The sequence below is a fragment of the Nilaparvata lugens genome, chromosome 5 (assembly GCF_014356525.2).
Source record: "Nilaparvata lugens isolate BPH chromosome 5, ASM1435652v1, whole genome shotgun sequence".
NCBI lineage: Eukaryota > Metazoa > Arthropoda > Insecta > Hemiptera > Delphacidae > Nilaparvata > Nilaparvata lugens.
The window spans coordinates 19,813,880-19,818,271 of record NC_052508.1 but is presented as its reverse complement, the minus strand read 5'-3'; the positions used below and the strand labels follow the sequence as shown (position 1 = coordinate 19,818,271).

General features: G+C 37.4%; 1 long non-coding RNA gene across 1 annotated transcript; it reads right to left on the bottom strand.

The window, feature by feature from the left end:
* Nucleotides 1-948: 948 nt before the first annotated feature.
* Nucleotides 949-4,155, bottom strand: LOC120351269. The gene is made up of 2 exons (XR_005571265.1): nucleotides 3,767-4,155; nucleotides 949-2,809 (listed from the first exon to the last, which is right to left on the bottom strand). It is a non-coding gene; the product is annotated as an uncharacterized LOC120351269 (long non-coding RNA).
* Nucleotides 4,156-4,392: the final 237 nt, after the last annotated feature.

The following is a 4,392-nucleotide window of genomic DNA, read 5'->3' as shown; positions in this document are numbered from 1 at the left end:
TCGATACGGTGGATAAGCCCAGGCTTTTAAAAAAACTCAATCTTATAGGAGTAGAAGATAAAGCATACAAATGGTTGGAATCATATTTGGCCTATAGACAGCAGCTGGTGCTTGAAGAGCATCCAATATGGTGTGGTACAAGGAAGCACTCTGGGGCCGCTTTTGTTCCTAATTTACATCAACAATCTACCTAAACTGAATGTAACCGGAAGCCTGTACCTGTTTGCAGATGATACAGCCTTGCTAGTGTCTGGTGATACAAGAAAAGATATGTATGAATGAATCTGCTGTGAGTGACCTTGAAAAGTTGAAAAACTGGCTTGATTATAATACATTAACTCTGAATGTGAAAAAACTAAATACTGTCAGGATACAAAGCCTATGCCAGCATATTTTCTAAAATTAATGTATAATTGAGGCATAAATCAAATGTACTCACGTCAAATTATGTAAAACTCATTTAATTATAGTTTTATTAAATTCTTATAGTATTATTTCGTATAATTTACCAATTTATTGTCAGAGTCATTCGTCAACTGCCTACCAATGTTTACTAACTTATTTTCAATAATTAGGTTAGAGTGAATTGCGCCAAAATTGATGACAAGCCTTATCTGTCAGCTGTTGATACCGCGGCTACTGTGCTACTGTGATATCTCTATATTATCTGTTTTCATTTTAAAACTAACTCAAGCTTGTTCATTTCTGCAACCCCTGTTTATTTTCTGTTTATCTGCTTTAATTTTATAGTCTTCCCGTTTAACGTAATTTTTTGTCATTTTCTGTGTTTTTTCGAACCTCTGTGTCTAATTTAAATATTAAAACCGCGTGGAAAAATTCCCATGGTGGACTTTTTCTTATTAGGCACAGGATTGGTTCTTGCCCAAATGACGTGGTTCTTCTTCTCAGAAGAAGACCAGGTGATTTCCGCTTTTTGGGAAGAAGAGACACTTGCCTTCTGAGAATCGAATTATCAGGACCCGTTTAATTTGTCCTATTAAAATTAATGTTTAAATGGTTTCTCTTCTTGTTAAATGTAATATATCCAGTGTGTTAAATGTGTAGCTCCTCTGTAGTCTTGTGCTCTTAAATTAATTGGAAGGCAAGTTCAATTTGTATAAGCTTATTCCTGAGGAAGAATTGTGAAACTAAATCCTGGGTGACGCCATTCCACGCCAGATCTTCAAGTGAAATAAAATTATTAAGTGAATTGGGGCCCCACGATCGAGTTGGTGAGCGAAAAATATTTATTCTATCCAATCAGTGAATTGAGAAAGCTACAATTTTCTATCAATTAATTATTGTGAAAGAGTGCAGGACTATATCCTCCTATAATACCGTGTAACCCCTATTAAAATCCTAATTGCACTATATTACCAAGAACATTCATATTATTATCTCATATCAAGAACATTTATTACCAAATTTTGAAAACTCTATTATTCCAATTTGTCAATTATTTAATTAATTATTATTATTTGATTCTTAACGATTATAATTCATCAATAAATTTGCATAATTGTTAACCAGTTTCAGTAATTTCTCTAATTAGATCCTGCTCAGTTCGGTCTATAATTACCATATTGGTTTTTTCTCTGTAGGAATTATTTCAGGTATTGGAATATCAATATTGAATTTACTTGTTATTCATAAGAAATAAATTACATTTGCTGTGCTCGGGTTTGAATTGCCTGGAGATATTGGTAGGCTATCACGCCTGATTCTCAGGCGGTTTATATCAGAGTACGGCAGAAATATTATTTCTTGTGGAATTGTAGGATATTCTGGACGGGTGTAGGCAGCTCTGCCGGCTGATTTTTTTATCCGAATTACAGGTGTTAAGCGTCCAGAGGCTCTTGCGAATCCACAAGATTGGCGCCCGAACACAAGATGGTGAAGGAGAGGGAGCTTATTTCATCTTAATAATCATAAATTTATTTCAGAGATCGACTTATCTACGCTTGAGAGGGAGCAGAAATATAAATATTTCTTTTCAGTGGAGTCGTGGGTCGCCTAGCCATCAATACTCTGTTCAATATTGTTGTTCAATTTTATTTCTTAATAATTATTGATCGAATTGAGCAGGTATTTTTTGTTGCACTAATGGGGGCTACACGGTGTTACTCTGATGTATTAATCCCTGAAATGAACAAGCTTGAGGTAGTCGATTTATTTATTAATTTGTGATTGTTCATACACTGGATATTATTTTGATTGTGTTGAATTTTATGTTGATCATTACGGTATATATATTGTAGAGTATTATTGTATTCTAAAACGTATTATTGTCGCGATTTTGTCTTGCTTTGAAGTTGTGGGAATTAGTCAGCGGTATTAATTCTTCAGAACTACAAGATAATTTGCACTGACCTGATTCTGTTATTCCAATTTGCGCGCACCACTATCATTCACTCACTATTTTTCACTTATTGGATTTCGTCTACACTTCACTTTTTGGGAGAATCATGGCAAACCCCGCCACGGAACTGGATGGGTCTACCACATTGTTACACCGGCAGATCCTGTCTCACCCGAAGCTTCTCCAAAACCGGCAACCAGCGCGACTTCAGTTGACTTTGAGCGCGGCATTCGAGAGCGTTTGTCATCGACTCAGCTAGAGGAAAGTCAGCCAACATTTAATTCGGTGCAATCATCACCAATCGCCAACGTCGATCGGCGCGAGGTAGATCGTCAAACGTCTTCCAATGATGTCGTTGCTGCTGAGTTGGAGACCAAACAGCCGCAGGGGCTGCCATATCTACACCTGGGACGATCGAAACCATACTTGAAGTTTTCAAGACCACTGCTGCTGGAATAGAAAAGAAATTAGAAGAAACCGGCAATAGATTGGACAAGAAAATAGAAGAAACAAGTAATAGTTTGGACAAGAAAATAGAAGAAACCAGTAATAGATTGGACAAGAAAGTGGAAGAAATGACCGCAAACTTTTTGCAACTCAAAAGTAACGTTGAGGATTTACATCGAAAAATGGATGAAAAACAATTGAAGCTAAGAATTATACAAATGAACAAATACAAACGGTGAGAAGTGAATTTGGTGAAAGAATTCTAAACCAACACCGGGAAAATACTGAAGCAAATGGTGAATTGGAGAGCAAGATTACCCAGGCCAATGCTAAGCTAGCTCAGAATGATGTGAGGTTAGGTGAATGGAGGCTCAGCAAACAAATCACACGGCCCAAATAAACCAGCTGAGAGCAGATGTCACACAGAATTCAGCTGAAACTTTAAATCCCGAAGTAATTAAGAGATTGAAAACTCAGCTAGATCAAACTAAGCCGAGTGTCTACAAATAAAGAATAGTTTGGCTAACGTTTCTGGTGGTAATAATCATAATACTGGACAAATCTTGTCATCTTTACCAATATTTGATGATACTGAGTGCACCATTCAACCACGGGCATTCATTCAGCATTTGCAGGCTATTGATTCCGTTACTACTATACCATGGATTACGTGGAGAATGCATCTTTTACTATGTCTACAGAAAGAACCACTGATACACTTCAGAAGTCGCATTACTGAATTCAACTCGTTAAAGGATTTTATTGACAACTTCTTAGCTACTTTTTGGTCTCCTGCAAGACAGAGAAATTTATTGTCTCACATCATTACATGCAGATATGACAAGCAGAATACGGGGCTGTCCATGAGTGCCTTTTCAGCCCACATTCGCTATTTGAACAATCTGATGGATAATCCAATCGAGAATGGAAATTTGATCGAAATATTAATTGGGAAGTTACCTTATTCCATTCAGACGGCATTAAGCTCGCAAAGTTTTGAATCCTATGACAAGTTTGAGGCTTGTTTGAGTCGAGTACAGAGTGTAGACGATAAATTTGGTTCACGGAATTTCAAAACAAACCATCAGAAGGATGAGCGGTTAGGTGTTGTCGTGAATGAAGTTGAAACTCCTCATCGTAATTATAATCGAGGCAGTCAACCGAGTCGACCTCAAAATAATAGCCGTGGATTTGGAGATAATCATCGGAGAAATTATAATGAGGGGAGTTCATTTATTCCAAATAAATCAGTCGACTCAACTACAACACCAGAACAAAACATAAACAGAAGCGAAGACGTCACTCAGCCGCAGCCATCTGTATCAACAACCAGTTCGTCGCCCAACCAACAAACCAGTCCAACAAAAAGCAGTTCCATTCTAATAATCAGAAGGGAAATAATTCTCAGCGTCGTAATAACAATAATTGACAACCAGTTTCGACTGTCTCTGGCATCAATCATCATAAAAACGAGACAGTCAGAAAAAAAGTTATTCCGACCGTAGGAGTAACCGACCGTGAGGTGCTGCAGTCTGGCGGAAAAAATTCACACTGCTCCCAACCACGTGACAGCGGTAAATCCAGTC